Raw genomic sequence first — 27896 nt, 5'->3', positions numbered from 1 at the left:
TTACTGTAGTAATGTCACTGGTACCCCCAAAAGTGTCAAAAATGTCAGTTAGTCTGTCCACCGCAATGTCGCAGTCCCGCAAAAATATCGCAGATCGCTGCCATTACTAGTTAATAATAAAAAAATAAGAATGACATAAACCTTTCCCATAGATAGTAGACGCAATAACTTTTGCGCAAACCAATCAAAATACGCTTATTGTGATTTTTTTTTTTTACCAAAAATATGTAGCAGAAAACAAATTGACCTAAAATGTTAAACAATTTTGATTTTTAATTTTTTTTTTTTGAGAATGTCATATAGCAGAATGTGAAAAATGTTGTTTATAGTGCAAAAAATAAAAATCGCACAGGTGATAAAATACCACCAAAAGAAAGCCCTATTTGTGGGCAAAAATGGGCATCAATTTTATTTGGGTACAGCGTCGCACGACCGCACAATTGTCTGTTAAAGTAACGCAGTGCGGAATCGCAAAATTGGGCCTGGTCATTAAGGGGCAAATCCTTCTGGTCTTAAAGTCGTTAAGACATTCAACAACATTATATATTATAATATAATAAAATAAAATATAATATGTTCTTTGCTGGGACTTTCACACTATTTAAAAAAAAATGTGATTAAATTTGCATGGTCTGAGCTACTGCTCTTTGAAAACGCCCTATTGGGAGGGTGAAACGCGTTGACGCAATTCTGGTACGGCACCCGAGCTATCGTCACTTCGGGTTTACTTCCCGAACAGCCGTGGAACGCATGCCTATAGCGGCGCTCCTAGCTTTGTACTGTATCTACCTCGCTCATTGTTTCATTTATTTTGTGATTATGTTTTTGGCTCTTATTTAATAAAACTATTGCAAAACGGGCTTCACTGTCCCTGGTACCCTTTTTCTCTTGGTAATACTGTCTGGAGGTAATCTAGGACTGCTCATGGTTGGGAAGGTCCATCCAGCCCCTGATACCTGAGGAGAAGCCCTGATGCCGTATACATTTAAGTGTCCATAAGCTCATTAGACCCTCGTAGGGTCCACGTGTTCCAGTGAGTAGGGGTCCTGGAGGGGTCACCATCACTTGAAGCACGAGTGTTTGATCTGCACTGGAGCACTTTATCACCGACCATTTATTTGGACACTTTCTCAAGTTCTTAATTCATTTTATTTATTTATATTTTTATCCTTTGGACATTTATATGTATTTCTTATTGTAAATTTTACACTTTTTTACCTATTTTGAGTCCCATAATTAATTTTATAATTGATTTATGCCACATCACTTAGTTTTTTATGCTAGCGCTATGTTAATTGATTACCTAAATTTTATCTGAGTATTTACTTGGTGAACAGCAGCTGCAACACTTCATTGAGATTTATTTTCAGTTTCAGGGTTAGCGCGTTTCATTTTCATTTTTTTCACCTGCTGAATTACTGTGCTCACTACGGAAAATGCTCTGATCGTTTATGGATTGCTTTAATATATGTTTAGTACTTCCATGGTTCATTTTTTTTTTAAATATTTAGTTTTAATTAAAAAAATGACATTCATGTGTTTCAGGACCATGGAGAGCCATTGCCTATAAATTTTGCTTCCAGGCTATCCAAATCTTCACTGAGTTTTGATGGCTGTTAACTGACAGATGCCCTCACCTGGTACACATCTACATATGACTGTGGAACGCAGACTAAGGCAGGCCATACATGGTTCGAATCTCAGCCAGTTCAGCAGGAACCGTCTGAGATTCGAACCGTCTATGGGCAGGCTGAATTTACCAATTTAATTGATCGGTCCACGTGGGTACAACCAGCATGCTGGGTTTTATCTGCAATTATCGCTAGTGACTGCTATAGCCGCTAGCAATAATCATTGCCTTCTCCTAGCTGGGAGGGCTTCCTCCGCCCTGCCCAACCACCCCGCCGGGAGAAGAGAAAGGCACCGCAGGAGGGATTCTGGCATCAACACTGCCCGTGTTGATGGGGGAATCTAGCAAGTTTCCTTCCTGTAACCACCTGAAATTCACTCCGTGTATGGCCGGCCTAAGTACAGTCAAATCTCTTTCAAAATATATATTAATATATCATTCACTATAGCCGCTAGCAATAACCACTGTCTTCCCCCGGCAGGGATGGCTTCCCCTGCCTTCCCCTGTGCCCCCCTGCCGGAAGAAGACAATGGCCCAGCAGGAGGGATTTCTGCATCAATACTACCTGTGTTGGGGGGGAATCGAGCGAATTTCTTTTTTGAAGGAAAGAAATTCACTCCGTGCATGGCCGGTCTAAGTACAGACAAATCGCTTTCAAAATATATATTATTCACTTGGCAAATGTGCCTGTTATTCTAAGATATTCAACTCCAAGTGACTTTGCATAGGATATCAGAAACCAAATTCACAGTTTTGCAGACTGCATCTTATAAGTCATTTTTGGCATTATTTGACATTACTGGCACTTGTCTGTTAAGAACACTTTAACATCCAGCAAGCTGATATTTAGTACTGAGGGGCTTGCTCAATTGTTGGTTTCAAGGAGTTATAAAGATTTTTTATCTTAATGTATTCTATGCATTAGGATAAAAAGCCTTCTGTGTGCCCCAGCACCCCCTAATACTCACCTATGCCCCATCTCTATCCAGCAATGTCCACGAGTCCCTTAGCTGTCTCCCTCCTGATTGGCTGAAACACAGCAGTGGCGCTATTGGCTCCCACTGCTGTCAATCAAAGTCAGTTAGCCAATAAGGAGAGAGAGGGGGCAGGCCAAATGACAGCTCCATGTCTGAATGGACACATGGAGCTGCAGCTCAGCTCTGGTACCCCCATAGCAAGCTGCAGGAGGGAGGAGTCAGAAGTTTCAAAGAGGGACCTGAGAAGAGGAGGATCTGGGCTACCCTGTACAAAACCCACTGCACAGAGCAGGTAAGTATGATATGTTTGTTATAAAAAAAAAACACAACACTTTACAATCACTTTAAGACTCGGTTCACACTACCGCGACCATAAGTTGCCCCATGACGGAGCGACTTTTTACCGCGACTTCAGCGCGACTTGTGAATTATTTAAAGCGACTTATATGATAGACGACTTTGTATTTGGCCAATAAGAATATGATGTGTTGTGACCTAATTCCCCTTTTCTGTTTTTTTTTTTTTACTCATTTCCTCATTGCCCACCAGTGCCACGTATCAGTGTCCATCAGTGCCACTGCCCACCAGTGCCACGTATCAGTGTCCACCAGTGCCACTGCCCACCAGTGCCACGTGTGTGTCCACCAGTGCCACTGCCCACCAGTGCCACGTATCAGTGTCTACCAGTGCCACTGCCCACCAGTGCCACGTATCAGTGCCACGAATCAGTGTCCACCAGTGCCACGTATCAGTGCCACGTATCAGTGCCATGTATCAGTGTCCACCAGTGCCACATATCAGTGCCACGTATCAGTGCCCACCAGTGCCACGTATCAGTGCCACGAATCAGTGTCCACCAGTGCCACATATCAGTGCCATGAATCAGTGTCCACCAGTGCCGCATATCAGTGCCACGTATCAGTGCCACGAATCAGTGTCCACCAGTGCCACATAGTGCCACGTATCAGTGCCACGAATCAGTGTCCACCAGTGTCACATATCAGTGTCCACCAGTGCCACGTATCAGTGCCACGTATCAGTGCCACGTATCAGTGTCCACCAGTGCCATTTATCAGTGCCATGTATCAGTGCCACGTATCAGTGTCCACCAGTGCCACTTATCTGTGTCCACCAGTGCCACTCACACAGACCAGGCAGAGATAATTGTATATAGGAACTGTAGGCATGGCTGCAAAGTGGGGAATGCCTGGCTAATTTTCCTTCTTCTTCCTGGAAAGACGGATCACAGTCGCTTGACAAAAGATAAGGATCCGACTTGGAGGGGACTCCCATTGAAGTCTATTGGCACAAGTCGGATACAAGTCGTCTTGAAGTAGCACAGGACCCTTTTCTGAAGTCGGAGCGGCTTCAGTAGTGCATATTAAGACGGCTCTCATTCATTTACATTGCATTTGTTATGACAAGCGACTTGGGGCGACTTGAGGGCACACAAGTCGCCTGACAAGTCGTACTAGTGTGAATGGAGCCTAAATGTTACCGTAATTAAACAATGCCAGTATCTAAGAAAAATCAATGGGCACACTAATACAGCATAGAAGATTTCATCTTCGATGAGAGATCTCTCTTCTCAGCATAGCGACAGAGGCAATGATAAATCTTTATTTATCCTGTAATCATCAGGGATAGAGGGGTTATTTCAGGTAACAGGGCAACCAGCTAGAGCAATAGCAAAAACATGATGTGGTATGTGTAGCGGATAGGTGCATTGAACAACAAAGATTTTTCTTTATATATTTCTAACATAAAAAAATACTTTAAACACGATGCTCATGGTTAGAAAATGTTTCATTAGCAGAACAGATTATATAATGTCCATGAGCTTCAAGGAAAGCTTTTTATTATTTTTTTTTTTTCAGTAAAGGTTTTCTGTAACCTAAAAGGTAGAACAGTATTGTGGCAGATGTGCCTTACATTAAACTAGCTCTCTGCTAGTTCTCATTATGAAACAAGTAAATGTTTCTACATTTATACTTCTTAATGGTTGTAGTTTGCAATAAAAGGGTTTGCAGTTTAATCAAGTAGCAAAAAGGGCATTCGTTACTGAACCCCCAAGAAAATAGGCCCGCTATCAGACCAAAGGAATGAGGCTTGGAAAGCAAATGTACTAAAATGTTTTTTATCTCCTAGATACCGGATACTCGTTACCTAAAACAATTAAATGTCTTCTGTAATGCTTTACTAGTGTTAAAGTGGTTGTAAACCTCAGACATGAAATATGAACAAAGCATGTTCCTCTATAGTGTGTACTTGTCTCAATTAGTGTAATTTCTGTCTGATGCTCCGTTCCTCTGCTATCAGCATGAATCACTTCTGACAAGTTTTCCTGACACCAAGAGAAAAATGGTGACAGGGGAGGGACCTCTAGCTGATTGACAGCCTCAGCTCTGTCCATGTGTGCTGCGTGAAGGGGGGTGTGTCTTTTCCCTCTAATCAGCTCTCAGACCTCTCCTCACTGAGCTCTGCAGAGTGTAACTTCAGCTCCCCGCCCCCTTTGTTCTGAACTCTCAGACAAGCTTTATAAATTCAGCACTTTGAACAGATGTAGAGAAGAGAAAGACAGCATATACATAGATACAATTCATGTAGGAGGATTTGTTTCATCTCTGTGTATCACCTGAGGATAGTCCCTTCACTGGGTAATTGTAAGGGTTCACAACCACGTTAACCTAAACTTTACATTATATATAATTAAAAGAATGCACACAGTTTATTTTTAACTCTTACGCTGGCCATACACTAGCCGAAATATCGGGCGAACTCATTTTTGAAAAATCGAAAAATTGGCCCTGAGAGCATACGCTCGTGCCATCATGTAAGAACCGAATTTCGAACGATAAATCGTTCAATGGACATGAATGAATCCATTTTTCATTCAGTTTATCACATATGCCTAGGGCAAACAGGTCCACCGAGAAACACATTAACCTTTCAATTTATCGTTCGTTTATCGTTCGGCCCGCAGATTTTCAAAACTGTTCTTTCGATTTTTCAACTCTAAAAAGTTGAAAACAATTTTCTATTTGTGCCCATTAACCGGATGAAAACGAACGATCTGACAAAATGACAGATTTTCAAACGATCTTTCGGCTAGTGAATGGCCAGCATTAATCTCTCCTCTACCACATCAAATCTAAATGAAAATGTTTTGCCTAAAGTGAAAGTAAAGCTAAAATATACAAACAAAAAAAAACAGGGATCTTAACCATTCTCTCCTCTATCCAAAAATAAAAAACGCTTTGGCTATATATTATATACACTTTTACAAGGAAATTAAAACTACATCAAACCCAAAATCAAAAAGGTAATATATATTGCAGCTTACCAATCATTAGATGCGATGGCTTCATTAGTTATCTTTTTTTAGGCTTGTTTTCACCTGATATTCTGACCAGTAACACAAGCATTGTCAGCCGGGGGGGGGGGAGAGTGTTAAGACCGAACACACAATCAGTATATCGTACAACAAAATACCGCTTTATAAGCGATTGTACGATAATCTGTTTGTTCGTATACAGCTTTCGAAAAGCCGATCACAACAGTTCATCCGATATTATCCGATGTGACAAACACAAACATTTTTCTTGTATGATACCAGATCGTATGATTTTTTTTTTTTAATGATTAGTTTAATCAGTAAAGTTTGAGCCGCGGTGTAATCTCTATTTGCTGAACTATTATTCTGTTTAGTTATTGATGCATTGCACATACGGAAGAGCTTCTTCAGAGAACAACGATGGCAAAGATAAGGATCTATAACCCCAATACTCACACTACATTTTGTACAGAATATACTGTTCTGTTATCTGAATGTTTAAACCTATACTAGGCATCGATAGAGATGTTCAACAAAAAATCTGGCACTTATTTATCAAACATTTTGCCTGACATTTGCCCAAGGTTTCCCCAGGTTCTATGGTGAACATTCATTCTATGTACCAGGCCAAATAGGTGGAAATTTGCCCACAATTTGCTAAGTGAAAACAACATTTTTTGACTTGAGACAACATATATAATATATACTACCAGTGAAAAGGTTTAGAGCATGCCCACTTACCTCCAAGTGAAGCCCTACTTGTCCCCTTTGGAGGCCGCATCCATCTTCACCCGTCTTCCTTCCAGGTCCGGGGACTCCGGCTGTGCTATGGGTAGAAGCCGCATGATGTCACTCCAGCGCATGCGTACGGGAGCAGCCAGTCACCGCACAGGGCTCTGAAGAAACGGCATGGGCAGCCGTTCCTTCAGAGCAAATAAAGACAAAAAAGGGGGCGCACCAGCCTAGGGCATTATCTTCGGCGCTAGGCTGGTGCGCCCCCTTTTTTGTCTTTATTTGCAGTGTTTGGTTGACCGTCCCTGGTCGTTGAGGGCAGCAAAGCTTAGTGGATGCCAAGTGGAGTTCCGTGTTAGAGGCAGCCTGAAGACCCAGTTCTGAGCGCAGGAGCAGGGTGCTCAGCATCTCTTAGAGTTCCTTCAGAGCACATGCACCAATTACATCATCAGCACAGTATACAGTAAATATCTCCTAAACTGTGCAAGTTTAGGAGATATCTACAGTACCTATAGGTAAGCCTTATTATAGGCTTTCATATAGATACAAACACATAAGGGGGGTTTACAACCACTTTAAGCCCTGAAAGTTTATGCTAACAATTACTACAGGTGTCCCAACTTTTGTTGATTACTTACAAGCTCTCTGTATGTATAAAAGCAGGGTTGAAACAGACTGTGTTACTATACCCTCTTAAGCAATATTCAGACAGTATTTTACTGCAGGAAATGGCGAGAAAAACAGGCAATTAACAAAGGAAGACAGACAGACCATTATAACCCTTAAAAGTGCAGGTCTTTCCTTTAGAGAAATTTCAAAGAAAGGTAAGGTGTCGGTGAGTACAGTTTCCTACACCATCATAAGGCATTAAGAAACTGGAAGAAACTCTGCCAGGGGAAGGCCTGTCAGACCCTAAGCAAAAGCAGAATCAGTAGACACGTTTCTCAAAGTCAACAGCTTCCATAACAGGTGGCTCAAAGGACAACAGCTTAAAGCAAAGCTTATCATTGATCGAAGTAAGCAAGTCTCAGGTAGAAGAAGGCTTCAAGTAGCAGAGTTGACATGTCGAGTGGCTATAAGAATGTCTTTGCTAAGATGGCAAAATAAGAGAAGAAGGGGCTTGCATGGGACATTAAGCACGGCCAGTGGACTAACAAAGACTGGATGAAGGTCTTATGGACCGATGAATCATAATTTGAGATCTTTCGAGTGGGTGAAAAGATGGTTCCTTAGTGTGTGGCACCAACTGTCAAACATGGAGGAGGAAGCGTGATGGTCTGAGGCTCTTTTGCTGGATCCAGAGTCAGCAACTTGCACAGAATTAAAGACACCCTGAACCAAAACTACTACCACAGCATTTTGCAGTGCCTTGCAGTACCCTCTGGAAAACGTCTAGTTGGTCAGAGGTTCATCCTACAATAAGATAATGACCCAAAACATTCCTCCAAGACTTAGAAGAAAAGAACAAGGCAGTAGTCTTCAAATCATGTTATGGCCAGCAGATGCGAAATTGCTTATTTTTTCTATGCTTTATTTTCTGAGTACATTGAGACATTAAACTGTGTAAATTTCAATAAAAACTGGAAAAATGGAGGTGTTAAAAAACTTTTGACTGGTAGTGTATATTATAATATGATAATTTTTTTATTTTTACTGTAACATGCATCCTGTTTAGGAGAAGAGTGAATGTTATATTTCCTACAAATTTGCCTGACATTTCCTCAACCCATCTTTATTTAATTTTTTCTGGTTTGATTTGCTGAAATATTGCACTCTCTATTGGAAATGCAATAATGGAATGTTTAAATACATGTCCAGCACTTCAATTAGTCCTTTTTTAATTTAATAATATGTTTTAAGTTAAAACAATTACATTTTATCGGCAAAAGCTTTTCATGGTGAGAAATCATGTGTTTTTGGCAGATTTTACTTCCAGGCTATACAAATTTTCGCTATTGTGAGATTTAATGGCTGTTTTGTGGCAGTTGCAATCATCTGGTGCACATTTGCATGTGATTATGGAATGCCGGGTAAATTTTGTTGCATTCACTTGGGTTAATATACAGTATATTAATTATTCACTTGGTGAATTACCCTTTTGATCATTATTAAATATATCCCTATATTTTATTAATTATCAGACCCAGCCTCAAATGTCTTTATAAAAGATACCAGAAATCTAGATCATAGTTTTGCATATGTCATTATTTGACATTAGTTTCATGCATCTGTTGATAACACTTTAATATCCAAGCTGCTATTGAGTACCAAGAACATGCTGATTGGTTGGTTTAAGTGTTAATTAAACAATGCTGTATGTAAGAAAAATCAATGGGCACACTCATACAGCATGGAATTTTTCATCTTCGATAAGACATCTCTCTTCTCTGCGTAGCGACAGAAGCAATGATAAATCTCCATTTATCCTGTAAGCACGGATAGAGGGGTTATTTCAGGCAACAGGGCAACAGGCTTGAACAATAGCAAAAACATGATGTGGTATGTGTAGATGATAAATGCATTGAACAGCAAAGATATTTCCTATATTTCTAACATAAAGAAGTCCCTTGGAGCCTCATGCCCGAGGATTATGTCTCATGGTTAAAAAAATATTTCAGCACAAAAGATTATATAATGTCCATGAACACAAAAGCACAATAGATAAATAAGTGATGGGAGATAGGGCACAGTGCTTATGTTTCCAGTAACCAATATAAAAAGGAAGCTCGTAGATACATATGGGTTTTTGATTTTTTTTCCTTTTTAATTCTTTTTATTTCTTTAACATAGTTAATATTTTGTTAATATTTAAATAGTTAAAATTTAATAAAGTTTATTTAATTGAATAAAATATTTAATGGATTGTTTTAAAATTACATTTAATTACATTTAATTTTAATTCACATCATTTTTTATGTATTTTCATTTAATTTGAAATCAATTTTTAAATTTAAATTTATGAAATGATTTAATTACATTTTTTATTTAATAATTAGGTAGCTAATATTTAAATACAAATGTCTGTAACATTCTACACAAATTAACGGGTTTCTGTTTTTATATTTATTAGCAAAATAATGCCCATTATTTTCACTGATGTGGAAATGCAGTGGAGCATGCCATTCTATTCCATGCCGTGCCCTGTTTTTAGATATATTACCATATGATATACAGTATTATACTTATTACATACAATATAGCATATGGGGGTAAACATTGTACATACACATTTTCTGGGGGTTATACATTTTGCACACATGGTCGATGGGTAATATACTTTAGATTTGATAGAAATAGTATATTAGTAAGTAAAGGAGTATACTATATTATTATTATATATTACTATAATACTATTACTATAATTAGTAATAATTAACTATTACTATAATATAGTAAAGGATATCTATTGTAGTTATGTAGAGTTGCTTCTAGTATGGATTTAGAGTTGGATCTGTCTCACAGATGCCCTACCATCTATATATGCAGCTACGTAAATGCTTGCACACATTAGGTTGGATGAAGGTCAAAAAATGATCACAAGTCCGCCTCTATACAGACCATAGGGTAGGAGCAGGTCTGGGAAGGTCTCACTTTCTAGAATACAACTATGGCTAACTAAACTTGATAAGAGAAAAAATATATAGAGACTCTATCATAAAATAATAAAAAAATAACAACAAAAACTGCTGCAGGTATAAGCCCCCGTTCACACTAAGGCGACCTGTGAGGCGACCTGGTCGCCTCACAGGTCGCCGTAGGTCGCCTTCCATAGGAAAGCTGCGGACCCATTCTAATAGGAGCGACACAAGTCGCTCCGACTTAGAAAAAGGGTCCGGAGCTTCTTTGGGGCGACCCGGAGGCGACCGCCATAGACTTCAATGTTATGAAGTCCGTGGCGGCCGCTCCAAGGTCCCTGCGTGCTGCTCGCACCGCGACCTCGGAGGTCGCCACCCAAAGTCGGATCGCCCCTATGTGAACGGGGCCTTAGGCTTCATGCACACTGGACATTTTTACAAGCTCCTAGGGGCTTCTGGAATTTTTTTCCCCTGCCTCTAAACTCCCGTCCATGTTAGCCTATGTGTTCATGCAGCATTTAGTGGAAGGAGAGTTCATTGGTAGTGCGTCCAGGGGCAGCAAAGTTTTGGTAGAAAAAAGCTTGATGAGCATCTACATGCTTTAGCATTAATTCATTTCAATGACCGAAATAATTATGCTGGCCAATTAAATTAATGAATACCCAAATGCTTGATGCCTGTAAATGCTCCTAAACGCTTGTAAAAGCGTTAGACACTTTTTCAAGCATCAGGCGTTTTTTCTGGCAAAACGCTGCTGCCAGGAGTAAAGGCTTCTAGAAGAGTTTACAAAACATCCGTGTGCATTAGGCCTATAGAGCCAGCATTTAGTGTTGTACTGTACATAACTCTACCAGCCTCTACCTTGATTTGTCTGACAGACCAAGCTTTGATAGGGCCAAGCTTGTCCTTCCTGCCTCCTAAACATTTCTATTGGTCAGGGAGGATGCCCATTATAGTGGTGGACCAGTAGGAGAGAGTGGGGGTGGGACTTAACATCAAGCTCCTACACCAGGGATCTCCAAACTACGGCCCTCAAGCTGTTGCGGAACTACACGTCCCATGAGGCATTGTAAAACTCTGACATTTACAGACATGACTAGGCATGATGGGAATTGCAGTTCCTGAACAACTAGAGGGCTATAGTTTGGAGACCACTTTCCTACACTATACAGATGTATCAGAGCTTTTACCTGTCAGAATGCCCAGTATATGGTCGCAGCAGGAAGGTTTTCTAGCTTGCTTTAGGTATTTCCCTGCACATCTAGGGGCCTACACTTTATACCTGCAGCATTTTATTTTTGATTTTCAATGGCAGAGCCTTTTTAAAGTAAACTTACCTGCCATTTACATTTCTTTTACTGCTGCTAAAGTGCCTGCTATTACTTATTAAAAAAAAAAAACTCCTCTGTGTGCCTCTCTGATTTAGCTGAGTCTTGACATGCCTCATTTTTGGCTTGTCACCTTTATAAGGGGGTCCCTATATATTCCCTAAATGCCAATGGTGTGACACTGGGTTAATTATCTGATTTCTGGCTTTGCCCCATCCACTATCTGCACTCTACCTAATAAACAAGGCTTTAATGGCCAATGAGACGCTTTCAATGGACCCTGAGGATAGCAATTGGCTTACCACAGCCCAGGGGTCAGGAACGCCATGTCTTTGAGAACAAAGTGAAATGAAATGAGCTAGGCGTACAGAGGATGAATCTTGTCCTGTCTATTCTTGCAAAGTAAAACATTTAAACTACATGTTTTTACTGGCTGACAAGTTTAGCTTTATATTTGTCCTGTTTTTTCTTTATTTTTTATCTGTCTCCTTTTCTAACTAAAACAGCAGCAATACATATTTTTCCTGTTTTACAGCAGCCATGAATAGTATGTGTCCCAGGAGGAAAAAAGGGTAGAACTGAAGGTAGTAGCTAAGCAGCGGAGCAGATGTGTGTACTGGGATGCAATGCTTCAGGCTTCCCATAGGATAAGCATGATACTCTTCAGTTTAAATTATTATTACACAGGATTTATATAGCGCCAACAGTTTGTGCAGCATTTTATAACATGAGGGCAGACAGTACAGTTATAATACCATTCAATACAAATTTGTGTTTGGCATTAACCACTTGCCGACCAGCTGTCGCAGTTATACGGCGGCAGGTCGGCAGGTTCCCGCGTATCGTCATACCTGTACGGCGGTCCGCTGGAGCAATCCTGGGGGAACGCGCACCCGCTCACCAGTGGGGAAAGCTGTCGGGCACCCCCCCGTGAAGAGAGAACGGCGGTCTGCTGTTGAAAACACAGCAGACCGTTGTTCTCTCTGGAATCAATTCAGAGCTCCTGTGTTCCTCCTATTTAGGAACACAGGTCTCGTGTTGATTTTACAAGCCACTCCCCCCCCACAGTTAGAAAACACCCCTTAGGCTCACACTTAACCCTTTGTTCACCCCCTGGGTTAACATCTTCCCTGCCAGTGTCATTACAGTAACAGTGCATATTTTTAGTGCTGATTACTGTAGTAATGTCACTGGTCCCCCCAAAAGTGTCAAAAATGTCAGTTATGGATCCAATCTGTCTGCCGCAATGTAGCAGTCCCGCTAAAAATCGCAGTTCGCCGCCATTACTAGTAAAAAAAATAAAAAATAAATACAAATGACATCAATCTTTCACCTAGTTTATAGACGCGATAACTTTTGCCCAAACCAATCAAAATACGCTTATTGGGATTTTATTTTACCAAAATGATGTAGCAGAATACAAATAGGCTAAAAATTATGAAAAAATTAGATTTTTAAATGTTTTTTTTTATTAGGAATGTTATATAGCAAAATGTGAGAAATATTGTTTTTTTTTTTAAGAATTGTCGCTCTTTTTTTGTTTGTAGCACAAAAAATAAAAATCGCACAGGTGATCAAACACCACCAAAATAAAGCTCTATTTGTGGGAAAAAAGGACATCAATTTTATTTGGGTACAGCATCGCACGACCGCGCAATTGTCCGTTAAAATAATGCAGTGCTGAATCGCAAAAAATTGCCCAGTCATTAAGCGGGAAAATCTTCCGGTCCAGAAGTGGTTAAGCTAGGTTAGAAATAGACTCTCTAGGTTAAGTTAGTTAAGGTAAAGTGTTAAGCCAGGTGCACACGGTCTGAATGTCAGGAGACATTTTCTGGTTCAAAATAAAATGGCCGACAATCGGTTCCCGTGTATGACAGTCTGTCCAACAGAAGCCAGCCATTTGGACGGCTTCTGTCAGGCATGAATTCTTAAAACCAGCAGCTGACCGGCTCCCAATCAGCCCTTTGAGCCAATGGCAGAGAGCACTGATCAGAGTGTTCTGGTTGGGGGGGGGGGCGGGGGCGTCCCCCCTGTCAGAACACAATAGCTCAGAGGGGGAGATCGCTATGCTATCTTAGCATAGTTAGTATAGTGGCTTTCACCGGAGCTAACAGTTTTTTTTTTAAATTAACCTGCTGGGTTGAACAGAAAAAAAACAATAGTGTGTGCCAGGCTTTAGGGTCAAAGTTGGAGTTTATGGGTTTAGGTAATAGGATTAGGGCAGGTTAAGTGTTAGGTTGAAAGTTGGGTTAATGGTTAAGTTTTATGGTTTTAAGTGGTTCTAAATGTAATTTATTTCTTAAAATAATACCTGCTCTGTGCAGTGGTGTGCGAGTGTGCTTCCAAGCCAGGCTGTGTGTGCCCATAGACACAACACAGCTCGGCCATGCCCCCCCCCCAGTCCCTTTTCACCACAGGATTTCACTGGCAGCAGCAGGAGCCGTGAGAAGACCTGCAGCCGGGCGCAGCTCTGGATTAAGGGGGATAGGGGGGGGGGGATAGTGGGGCATTTTTTCCCTAATGGGGGGAATGCATTATGGTAAAAATAAGTTTTACTTTAGAAACTTAGAAACACTTTAGATTAAAGTGATTCTAAAGATTTAAAGATTTTTTTTTTCAATAAAATAAAAAAGAGGTTTATCTTGCAAAGAGCAATCCTCTCCCTCCTCTTCTGGAGTCCACCAGTGCTGCCCACTACTCTTTTTCCTTTGAGTGTCTCCTGAGCAAGCTGTGTACTGAAGGAGCACCTGTGTGTGTGTGTGTGTGTGTGTGTGTGTGTGCTCCGAAGCGAGCTGTGTATATCAATAGACACACACAGAGCAGATCGGCCATGCCCGCCACTCCTTCCCCACAGGGTTCTACTGTCCTGCTGCTGCCAGGACACTTCGTCAGAGAGGTGTATGAAACATATGCTGGGATGTCCCCCCTTTCTTGCGTGGCTCCATTTGATATGGCCGCCTTTGTTCTGCAGACAGCCTTGTGTGTCCGGCTGAGTTACTGAACTCTGCAAATAGCAGGCTTTTATCAGCAAAAAGGCTGTCTGAAGAACACAGGCAACCATTTTAAATGGAGCCATGAGTAGAAGGGGGAGGACATCCCAGAATATGTTTCATACACCTTCCTGAAGAAGTCACCATCCCTATGTCATGAAACGCGTTGTTGTTGTTTTATGCATTGTCCATCATCAGTACCTAAGTTATGAAGATATAGTCTTCAAATACATCTTTTGCTAACAGCTTAATCTGGTGGATTGTCAAAAGGTGGATGTTGAAGCTATTGCCAAGTGTAATTGAAGTAAACGTGGAGTCCTGAATGAGAACGAGGGGGGAGTAATGGTATAAACCCTTAAAGGGGAAGGCACATGTTTGACCTAGAAGTTTTATGGGGCAACAACATAGGTGAGAGCATTGACTGGTGAAGCACTTACATGAAGTTTTGTATTGTATCACCTGAGCACTTATCCCTTTATGAGCACCAGACTTGGACATAGAAGACTTGGGTTTTTGACACTGAGCAAACAAAGATAGACTTTTTAATGATAATTGTGAGCACAGCACATGGTTATTTATATATAGGTTGTAAATTAGAAAGTTTTTTTTCTTGGAACACACTAGTGAGATAATTTGCACTTTTATCCAGCACACTGGAGAAGTCTTATTTAACTGTTTATTTACGCTGTGTCTTTTTCTACAGCAGTGCTGCACTTAAAGTAGAACTATAGGCAAAATGTTTTTTCACTTTGGATAGAGCAAGGGAGGGTTATAACCTCTGTCAATTTTTTTTTTGCCATTGTTGGGATTTCCCTTCACTTCCTGTCTTATAGCCAAACAGGAAGTAAAAAGAAATCCCTGCAAATTAAGGGAGACCCTAGGGGACCCCCAGATCACCAGAACTGGTGTCCACATTGGAAGATTTTCCCTCTATTACTGTTCTGGGGACAACCTAAAATTTGGGATTTTTTTTTTATTTTCACTTTTAATAATAATGGTACACAGGGCAAATATAAAGGGTGAATCTTGCTAACGGCGGATCAGACAGCAAACAAAAAAAACTGACAGGTGTTCTAATCCATCTCCACTCCATCCAAAACCTAAAAAAAAATGTTGCCTTTAGTTGCACTTTAGTTTAGTGATATTTCATCTTTTATGTGGGAACACATGTCAGTGCTGGCAAGCTGATATGTAATAGAGTGAAATATTTTAATTATAAATATATTTTTTGGTTGGACTATTTAGAGGTGATTGTAGCCCAAGAGTCTTTTGAGCTACAAGGGATTGGCTTTATACTTCTCACTATGGGAAGCCAGGGACTGGCTTCACACTTTGGGAAATAGGACAACAGAGACTGGCTTTCCACAATGGTATTATACTCTTACCCAGAGCTGCTGATAGGGCAGTATAATTGTTCTTGTTGTACTGGACCCAGGCCTTATCAGATAAACAGGGGGGACTGGGCCCTTGGCCCCATCACGTCAACAGAGGGGCCCAGTAAGTAGGAGCAGAGGAGGAACTTTTTTTAATTTTCTTGTCATAAGCTGAGGAAGTCAGTGCTGCTGTTCTGCTGCACCTCAGGGGGGGGGTGGAGATGAGGTTTGGAGGGGGGGGCCCAACCAGGAAGGCTGTAAAGGGCCCCATAATTTCTAACAGCAGCCCTGCTTTTACCATCAAACACTTTCAGACTGGCTAACTGTCGAGAGATATTATATTTTTCCACAATAGAAAAGGAAAAACGTTCATTCTACTTTAGATACTAGATCCCGAAGGGCTGACATTACACTTTACTCTGTCAGGACTAGGCATGTGTTTTCCATATGGCTAGGGAAAGGAGGACTGAGCTGCATATTTAATGATGGATCAACCATTTTTTTTGTATTATTTTACATGTTTACGTATTAAGATGTGGTGAAGTTTCATACAAGGGCAAAGGAAGCTATTTTCTAGGCTTGTATTTAACAGCCCCACTTCTATCCTAAGCCAGTTTGGGATTCATTTGGCGGACCTTAATTCTATCCATTATGGCAATCCTCCATTTCTCAACAATGGTTCATTCTCTTCACATTAGACCTCCCTAGTTTACGTAACATATGATCTTAATGATATTTGGCCATGTAAACTAATTACACAGCTTTAACCTTCTCACATATGAAGGTGCTGATTTGAATTTCTTCCCATGCACTCAGTCAACGCATTCTGAATCTACCATACACAAGGTCACACTCCTCCTATCCTGTTCTCCAGCGCTGACATTTGGTGACCTAGTCAGATAAGGTTAGGGCATGTAATGTAATTTGTTTCTGGGGGAGTGAAAGTAGGGGGAAAAAGGAGAAGGCCTGTATTATGTGCATCAGTAAGACATAAATTGCCATATTCAAACAATGTGTGCCTTTTGTGACCTCATCTTTATACATGAAAAACCTAATTTAATTGTAAGCCTGTCATCTCTTATAATTATGCACGGTTCATATAATGCAACCTCTTATATTTATGCATGAGTGCCATATTGTGCTTGCAGACTGTGTAGACATATAGTGGATTGTGATACTAATGCAACACATAAAATATTAACATATCAAACATCATGTGTTATTCATATCCATATCATACAGGGCAACGTGAAAACAAAGCCCTATATCTAAACTGCTGTCAACACAATTTATTCATGAAAGACTATGAAAACGATTTATATCTATACAACATGTATATATTTTCTTTATTATGGCTAATATTAAAAATGTTTTTTAAGTCTAGTAAAATGAATTATTGTATATGAATATATTTTATGTTTATGAAATTTCAGCCAGTAGGTGAGACTCAAGGCTTGCATGTTCACCTGGCTAATCTTAACTGCTTTGCTGATAAAAGCCTGTTTGCCGAGCTCAGTAAAGTCTGGTACACATGATGAAAATATAAGATGAATGATTGTCCTTTTTTATTTTTGCATGTTAGTCAAAAATGGATAGGTTACTAGAGTTAGGAAAATTCTCTGGAGGCAGAATACAACTTCCTATGATGATGTATTGTAATGTATTTTTTAATTTCCGAAATATCAATTTCACATGACGAGGTATTTAAAGGTAACCTAACTCCACCTTACTTATTGAAGCTGAACTCCCGACCCTTTAAGAGCTTCTAAATGCCAGGAGGTGGAGGCGGGCATTCGGGTCGTGTGACCACTGTGATTGGTAACTATGTAGGAGCACGCCTGCTCTTAACACAGAAAAGTGTTTTCATTGGGCCGCATATATACGGCCTCTCTGCGGTAAAGCCCACCTGCTGAGAGGCAGCATATATTTATACAGGTGACGGGAAGAGGTTAAAGAATTTCTTCTCATTTGAAAACAAAGTCCTCCAGGCAGTAAGAAAACCACAAAAAGCCTTCTGTCCTTGTAATCATTTTTTTTATGAGACTGGTGACTGCTATGCCCGCTTTCCCCCCTGGACACCGGTTTTAGAAATTCCCCACTGTACTTCTGTAGAAGGCAGTCAGTGATGTAATTACATTACTGCTTGCTGTAGCTGGCAAACCTTTGAGTCTAAAGGCCCGTACACACGTACCGATTGTCGGCCGTAAATATTCGGCCGACGACCGATCGGCCGATTGTAGGCTTGTTAGTATGATGCTTCCGACAGCCGACAGCGCACTTTCAGCCGAAAAGAATCTGTCGTGTAGGCATTAAAATTTTTGTAGGCCAAGACCAGAACGGCCGATTGTTCGCCAGTCAGTACAGAATTCAGCCAACAATCAGCAGATTTGCAAGACTGGGCATGCTCAGAAAAGAAAAAACACATGGAAAGTTAACCATCACATAACATCACTTCTGCAGTCGGCTCCTGTTGGCCGACAAAATTCATGTGCAGTCTTTTGCACTTTTCAGCGGACACGACAGCCCTGGACAAAAGACGGCCGATCGTTCGGCCGACGATCGGTACGTGTGTACGGGGCTTTAGGCAACGGGTCTAAACTACCAGATTCATTGATTGATGGATCAGGAGACTGGGTGGAGTAAGAAACCTAAGCGTAGTACACTTTTTTTCTGACACACAGATGCCCAAGAATTCTGGACACAAATTTCCTGGATATGATGGGAATAGTGGAATTGCCACTTCCGAAATATCCTCTCCGGGTACTTAGGGATTGCCAATTCTTCTATGTGTAGCCATGAAGTCATCCTGAAAAAACTTTGCAAAAACTGTGCAATAAAATAAAAAAAATCAAAATAAGTGTTTTTGCTTTACTAAAGAAAGAGATCTATTAGTGTGATTGTTTATTGTAATACTCATATTCATCTTCATTGTGAATCATTCTGTAATGTGAACACACATTTATTTTATAGTGAATTAGTCCTAATAATTGCAAAAACATGTGTAGATACAAACTTCCAACTTCTCTTTGCAATTATTGTATTTTTATATAAAATATAAATATACATTTTATTATTTTTATATAGAATAGATATTAGCCTAGTATATGTACTGTATATTGTATTGTTAAGTGTCGTTAAAAGTGTATTATTAGCCATTTTGCTTTTTTGTTTTGGATACCGTATAGGGTGACTAAAAATCGTATCAGTTTTTCCTGCTGTCTGTGTACCATTGCAGTTATTTCCCTTCGTGCTCTATCCTGAAGGTGTAACAAGAATTGGGAGGAAATCTCCACAATGTGAGGGTTAGGCCCTGTTCACACCTGAGCATATTTCAGCTCGTAAAACGCTTATCTCTGAAGTTCCAAAATGTCCAACAAGCAAAATCCCATTCATTTCAATGGCCCCTGTTCACATATGAGCGTTTTGTTGCCTGAAGCAAAACACCAGAAGCTCAAAAAAGTACAGCAGATTACAAGCGTTTTTAGTCAGATGTCAAAGTCTGCCTCCAAACACCTGAAAAAAACGCCTGAAAAAATGGCCAAAAAACACCTGCAAACGATATACTCAGGTGTGAATGGAGCCTCAATCCCGTGTTAGGTTGTTGTCACTGAAACAGGTGTCCTCACTGGAAAATTTCCTATCACTGTAAAATTTAGAATTTCTCATCGCTTTCTGTTCTGAAGACGACAGTCACATACAGTGCATTGTGAAAGTATTCGGCCCCCTTGAACTTTTTGATCTTTTGCCACATTTCAGGCTTCAAACATAAAGATATAAAACTGTAATTTTTTGTGAAGAATCAACAACAAGTGGGACACAATCATGAAGTGGAACGAAATTTATTGGATATTTCAAACTTTGTTAACAAATAAAAAACTGAAAAATTGGGCGTGCAAAATTATTCAGCCCCTTTACTTTCAGCGCAGCAAACTCTCTCCAGAAGTTCAGTGAGGATCTCTGAATGATCCAATGTTGATCTAAATGACTAATGATGATAAATAGAATCCACCTGTGTGTAATCAAGTCTCCGTATAAATGCACCTGCACTGTGATAGTCTCAGAGGTCCGTTTAAAGTGCAGAGAGCATCATAAAGAACAAGGAACACACCAGGCAGGTCCGAGATACTGTTGTGGAGAAGTTTAAAGCTGGATTTGGATACAAAAAGATTTCCCAAGCTTTAAACATCCCAAGGAGCACTGTGCAAGCAATAATATTGAAACGGAAGGAGTATCAGACCACTGCAAATCTACGAAGACCTGGCCGTCCCTCTAAACTTTCAGCTCATACAAGGAGAAGACTGATCAGAGATGCAGCCAAGAGGCCCATGATCACTGTGGATGAACTGCAGAGATCTACAGCTGAGGTGGGAGACTCGGTCCATAGGACAACAATCAGTTGTATACTGCACAAATCTGGCCTTTATGGAAGAGTGGCAAGAAGAAAGCCATTTCTTAAAGATATCCATAAAAAAGTATTGTTTAAAGTTTGCCATAAGCCACCTGGGAGACACACTAAACATGTGGAAGAAGGTGCTCTGGTCAGATGAAACCAAAATCGAACTTTTTGGCAACAATGCAAAACGTTATGTTTGTCGTAAAAGCAACACAGCTCATCACCCTGAACACACCATCCCCACTGTCAAACATGGTGGTGGCAGCATCATGGTTTGGGCCTGCTTTTCTTCAGCAGGGACAGGGAAGATGGTTAAAATTGATGGGAAGATGGATGGAGCCAAATACAGGACCATTCTGGAAGAAAACCTGATGGAGTCTGCAAAAGACCTGAGACTGGGACGGAGATTTGTCTTCCAACAAGACAATGATCCAAAACATAAAGCAAAATCTACAATGGAATGGTTCACAAATAAACATATCCAGGTGTTAGAATGGCCAAGTCAAAGTCCAGACCTGAATCCAATCGAGAATCTGTGGAAAGAACTGCTCACAAACTCTCTCCATCCAACCTCACTGAGCTCAAGCTGTTTTGCAAGGAGGAATGGGCAAAAATTTCAGTCTCTTGATGTGCAAAACTGATAGAGACATACCCCAAGTGACTTACAGCTGTAATCGCAGCAAAAGGTTGCGCTACAAAGTATTAACTTAAGGGGGCTGAATAATTTTGGACGCCCAATTTTTCAGTTTTTTATTGGTTAAAAAAGTTTGAAATATCCAATAAATTTCAATCCACTTCATGATTGTGTCCCACTTGTTGTTGATTCTTCACAAAAATTTACAGTTTTATATCTTTATGTTTGAAGCCTGAAATGTGGCAAAAGGTCGAAAAGTTCAAGGGGGCCGAATACTTTCGCAAGGCACTGTACAATGAATTTTGAATCTCATCAGCCTGGACACCACCACTTTTTTATCCACTCATCCCCCCTAAGTTGACTCCAAACTTGCACTTTATACCCAAGATGAATTTAGAGGACGGATGTGCCCAGATTCCCCACTTAATAAACATACCCATTATTTAAAGTTTAGACTGTGTGAACTTACACAACTTATATGTTGGTTATAACATATGCAATTTAGAAACCAGAAACCTGACCGTATCTCCCAAAGACACTCAGAGTGTCTACCAGTTGAGACATTTCCCTAGATCCATACCTGACCACTATGCCTTTACCCAACCTATCACACTGTTCAAAAGTCCAAGCAAGAGTCAGACCATCCACCTAAAAGTACATGGAGACTCCTCAGCAAGTGGATACATGGAAAGATAATAACAGTCATCCACTGACATAACCCCTTTACCATGATCTCAGCAAAACCTGCTGACATTGTGTACATCAGGGGTGCCCAACTTATGGCCGATGGGCCATATGCGGCCCAAGAAGGCTATGAATGAGGCCCAGCACAAAATTGTAAACGTACTTAAAAATATGTATTTTTTTCTTGGAATTTTTTGTAAAAATATGTTTACACTTCACGAACACATGCCGCCGAATAAAAAATTGACAGTTTCTCTTTACTGGACTTTTATAAATTTTATCTTTCTAAACAAAAATATCCCACTCTTCACAATCATGCTTTATTCCTGTCATCTGTCTTTAACAGCACCTATGTTTGTAAGCGACTGTTTTCATGGATTAAGTACACAAAGGGCAAAATTAGGCAAAATATGTGATGAACACCATGAGAAATCATAGAGAATTGCCATTAAATCTATCAAACCAGATATTGATGCCTTAGTTGATCAAAAACCGTGTCAAATATCGCACTAGTTTGGCTTTTACATTGGTCACAGGATCGGGAGTTAGTCCCGGTAGCTATTGATCATTACTGGGGGCAAAGAGTTGTCTTTCACAGCAGTAAGCACACTCTCAGTATATAAAAACCAGCTGCTCAGTGACACATATGAGTGGCATGTGGGCAGGGAAGCCCACCCTGCTCTTGCCACACATATAAGCTGTGTGGTCATAAAGGGGTTAAAAACACCTGCTGTTTGTTTACATTAGAATGCTGACAGGCTGCCAATATCTGTACACTAGGGATCGACCAATAATCGGCAAAGCCGATATATCGAGGGCCGATATGCACTTTCCCCGATATATCGGAATCAGCCTTTTGATTTACCGATATTGCCGATATTTCGGGAAAGTGCATGTTCCGGGGTGATGCCTGCAGCTAGAGGCATCACCCTGGTACCGGCATCCATAGCCGACGGTTGGCTGTCTTGTAATGACAACCGATGCGGCTGAGAAGCCGCTCAGCTGTCATTCCAAGTAGCTGGAGGGGACGCCCCCCCCCCTCCCGCCGCCTTCCGCAGCTCGTTCAGGTCTCCTGTCCCACCGGGAGACCCGGGCATCCTGCCTTCACCGCTGCCGTCTGACCGGGTCTCCATATGCACTGCCTCCGTCTGACCAAGTCTCCATTTCTTTCAAATTCGGCGCCGCCGAGAACCCGGAAGTCATGTCATGTCATGACATGACTTCCGGGTACTGGCGGCGCCAAATTCAAAATCTTACAGCATTCAAAACAGCCAAACTTGGTGTTTTGAATGCTTTAATTGCAGAGGAGGGGTTTGGGGTCTTTTAGACCCCCAGATCCCTCCACCACAGTACCTGTAGACATTAAAAAAAAATAAAATAAAATGTAATGTCCGAAAATATCGGCAGATATCGGCTGATACCATTATCTGATGAACAAAATATCGGTATTGGCAGTAAAAAAACGATATCAGTCGATCACTACTGTACACCATATAAAATAGCTGTGGGGTAGATTTACTAAAACTAGGGAGTGCAAAATCTGGTGCAGCTCTGCAGCTTCCAGGGATTTTCTTGTCAAAACTTAAGTGAACAAGCTGAACTCAGAAGCTAATTCACTACCATCCAGATTTTACGCTCTCCGGTTTTTAGTAAATCAACCCCTATCTGTTTCTCTTTTGAGCTTTGAAAATAAATTACTACACAATGCCTGAGGCTGCAAAGGTGAATGTGAGCTTGTTTTAATGTAGAACCTCAGCTATTAGTTTGTCCACGTTCACCCCCCCTTCTTGAAGTCCGCCATCTTATATTTAAAAAACACCTTATACTTATCTCTTTCAGTGCAGTCTTATTGCTGGTCTGATGAGATCACAGGTCCTTCCTCTTAATATGTGGTGGTGGTGCTGGTGGATGGGCCTTTCTCCTGGACCAATAAGTGCTCATATAAAGACATGTGAGTCAGTTAATGTGCCAAAGAGGCTTGATGCACATAAAATGGGTAGAATGGTCTGGGCGGTCAACCCAAGGAGGAGCTACAATACTTGACAGGAGGAACCTGGGGAGAGTTGTGGAGTGTGGAGAAGGTAAGTAGAGCTAAGCATTTTTGTTTTTGTTTTTTATAAGGGGGGGGGCTGAAGATGCAAAAAAAAAGAATTGATTGTTAAGTATATGTAAATACTTTAATGTTGACAGTCTAAAAGCAGGTACACTTTAAGCCATTATGTACTCAGTGACAGTTATGAGTCAAAACTAAGCAACATAATAAAATAAGTGATGGAAATCTTCCTTGTGAAAATATTTTATTGTAACATAGAAAAAAAAAAGAAATAAGAACAATTACAAAAATGTTTTTTTACATTGCTTTTATTACTGATAATTTACTCAGGGCTGGAAGCCATTTGTGTGTTTTCATACATATGCGCAGCACTGCACGTAGAGAAAGAGACAATAATTTTAGAGTTTCTAAGAATCTGAGAACATTCTATCAGAGTCACTTATCTGTATTATATGCCGTGAATGCTTATGTTTGTTTTTGGTGAGAGTTTAATTATAATTCCTCATAAAGATTCCACTATTAAATCTCATTTTAAACATTGCAATACTTTGATACTTTCCCAGTTTAAATTAATCAACTTACACACAGTTCATGTGATAGATTATTTTCTATTTTATTATCTCTTTTGGAGATTTGTTTTAAGAATAACTATTGGGATTTGTGTGGCAATTCATTGTTACAGCATGCCTGTATTCTGCACAGCTTGCATAACTGTCCCAAGAACTTGAGTGAACTTTCTTGGTAAATTACATATTCATCATGTCTTTTTTGCTCCTTTATTTCTGCCTTAAGGTACTGATAAATTTATATTTTACCATTCCTGTGGTGTAAATTCATATTCTCCAGAGAGAGATCCTTTCTGTATGGGCTCTTAAATCTTCAGCTTTCTTCCAGCTCTGGTCTACTGCTATACAGTATATATTTTTTAAGTGTATTTAAATACCACAAATCATTTGTGTAACGATAGATGCCTTTTTCGAAATGAACTCCTGTAGCAGAGCCTATGGGTTTGATATTTGTTGGTTGATTTGGAATTCGTAGTGTCAAAGAATTAAAACATTTTATGTTTAAACTCTATTTAATCTCTATTTTATAGATTTTTCATATATTTTTTTCAAATGGATAATCAACAGCATATACAATACAAAAAATGATGAATTTTAATGTCTCATGCAAAAAATCCCATATACATATATATTGGAGGAAATTCTCTATAGGTGATGTAGGATAACACACATCAGTAATCATGTTAAATTCTAGCCTGTTGCAGAATAATAATGGGTAGATGTGCATACAAGTGAATACATATTGAGACCAATTCATTGCAATAAGACTACAGAAGTGAAAAACAGCCTGTCGTTAGGAAAAGAACCCCCTTAAGGGATGATTAAAGAAAACATTTTAGATTGTTAGCTCTCAGGAGCAGGACCCTTCTAACCCTCTTGTATTGAATTGTATTGTAACGGTACTGTCTCCCTTTATAATGTAAAGTGCTACACAATATGTTGGCTTTATATAAATCATGTATAATAATATAATTATTTATTTAAATATATTTTTTTCAAATCTAAATATACAACATTAATTTATTTCTACATTTTTCTCTGCTTTGTTGTGAAAAGCAGGGCTCACTTATACTTTACATGTACTTAATGCATTTCAGAGTATTTTTTTTTTTAAGCTTAATGCAGACAACTGGGCAGTTGCATATAATGTCATTTTTTCTTCCTTTTGATAGGAACAATAGTTTGTTCTTCAACCTCCAGCACTGCTCATGGAAAAGGGGTGGGGCCATAGGCGCGCGGCGCGCACAGAGTGTGCTGGGTGTTCCAGGGCTGCTGTTAGAAATCACAGGGCCGTACAGTCTACCTGGCAGGGCCCCTCCCCCCTGGAATTTACCTAGACAATATTTTCACTAAAATCATTTTTTTTTCTAAATGTAAAAAACAATTTAAAATGTATACATTTTTTTAAAAAAATGTTAAAATTTTTTACAATAAGTTTATTTTACAATGTTTTTAAATTATTTATAACAATGTGTAATAACTATTAATATACTTTTTTTTTTTTTTTTACAATTATTACTTTTTTTTTTTTTTTTACCAGACAGGGAAGCCTGCAGAGCTTGAAATCTGGCAGGAGGGGAGAAACTGGCTTTCGGCTACTGCAGAGAGCCGCACAGGGCTTCCATCTGTAATTGCCCCTCCGCCTGATCACACAGATTCCCCGTATTGTTGGGGCCCCTCTTGGTGCCCGGGCCCCCTACAGGAGGACTGGTTCTCCCCCCTATCAGCGGCCCTGGGGTGTTCCTGGGCACACCCTAATCACCCCCTGTGCATTAGCATTATCGCGCTGTGTGCCAATAGGACGATGGGAAAGATCTCCCTCTTACCGACTCTGCCATAAGAGAAATGTTTACACACTTCACTTTCACTGTGACGGCAGGGAAATCAATGGGCCAGGGCCATATATATGTAGACACACATACACGTGTGCTTGAGCTTTAGGGTGCACACCCTAATGTTATAGGCTGTGCCCACCAATGGGTGGGGCATTGCAGAAAAAGTTCTATGGACGACATAGTCAGTGGTACACAATGTTAACAGGCGCTTGATCACATATCGAACCAAAAGTCCATAGAGTTAAAAGTCATTAATGGCACAGGGGGAGAAAAAAGTCCACCATGTAGGGCAGCTGGCCACGGCGAAAGGATTTTGGCTCCAGCAGGACGGATGTCCATGACCGGATGATGTATACTTCTCCACACTGGAACTTTGTTTTATGGGCATGAATATATACTTACTTACGTGAGTGCATAATTTTATTCATTAAACCTGTTGCAGTGGAACTGACATATAAGGAATGAATTACATAGTAACATAGACTGAAAAAGGCACGGGTTCATCTAGTTCAATCAACAGAAAACTTAAAAATACATTTAAAAAAATAAATAAAAAATGGGCAGACTCGATGGACTGCTCAGTCTTTATCTGCTGTCACTTTTCTATGTTTCAATATATTAGTATATATATATATATATACTATATATATAGTATATAACATCCTTTACCCACAATTGACCCAGAGAACGGCAAGAAAAACCCTTAACACATTGTCCAGTTTGCTCCAGCAGGAAAAAAAAATGGCGGATGCCCTAAGGCAATTGGATATTCCCCCGAAGTAACAGTTTCAGGTGCAATTACTTGTTATTATTAATAGCTGCTTATATTCTGTGCATTTAGGAATACAACAAGCTTAAAAAAAAAAAAAAAATTAGTTGGGTAGAACTAGTTGCAAGGAAGTTTACTTCACAGTTTTACATCTCTTACTGTGAAGAAACCTTTCCATATTTAGATGTTAAACCTATTTATTTTTCAGTCACCAAGAGTGTCCCTTGTCCTTTGTAATGACTTTAAAGTTAATCAATTTGGACAAAGTTTTTTATATAGGGTCATTTATGTATTTATACATTGTGATCATATCCCTTTTAATCACTGGATTCCTGGATGCTGGATAAACACACATTAGTTTTATACCGATTTTGTTACATTTGTTTGACAGGGTACAATTAAAATACATTTATTATTCCAATTCTAAATGATGACTGTTATATTGAAAAAAATAATTAAACATTTTTTGTATTCCCTAAAAAAGTTAATGAATAGTTATTGAATAATTTATGTAAATGTGATTTTCTTCAAGCATATGTAGAGTTATAAAATATAAACCTGAAGTATAAAATAAAAGTTAATCAGCAACGGTTTATTTAGAATATAAACAATTTAAGTTAAGCAATTCTAAACCCAGGTAATGCTATAACCACAACAAAATGGTAAAAAAAAAATAAAAAATTAAAAGTCAGCACTGTAAAAGAAGAGGCACTATACTGTATTTCTGGTGGCTCATGCATTGTAATGCCTCTGCTCCTCAGCCTCATCTAATGCAAGTATCTGGTCAAATGGTTTGAATACCTGATGATTACCTGGGTTTAGAATTGCTTTGCTTTTAGAATTTTAGCTATTCTAAATAAACTGTTGCTGATGAACTTTTATTTTATACTTCAGGTTTATATTTTATAACTCTACATATGCTTGAAGAAAATCACATTTACATAAATTAAAACTGGGAAGTGCAGGTAACAATTGGCAATGATATTGCTAAAATAAGTAGTTGAGTTCCACATTGATTTCCCC

This window comes from Pelophylax lessonae (genome assembly GCF_965119305.1).
Source record: "Pelophylax lessonae genome assembly, chromosome: 1".
Taxonomy (NCBI): Eukaryota; Metazoa; Chordata; class Amphibia; order Anura; family Ranidae; genus Pelophylax; species Pelophylax lessonae.
Note: the sequence above shows the minus strand (reverse complement) of the source record.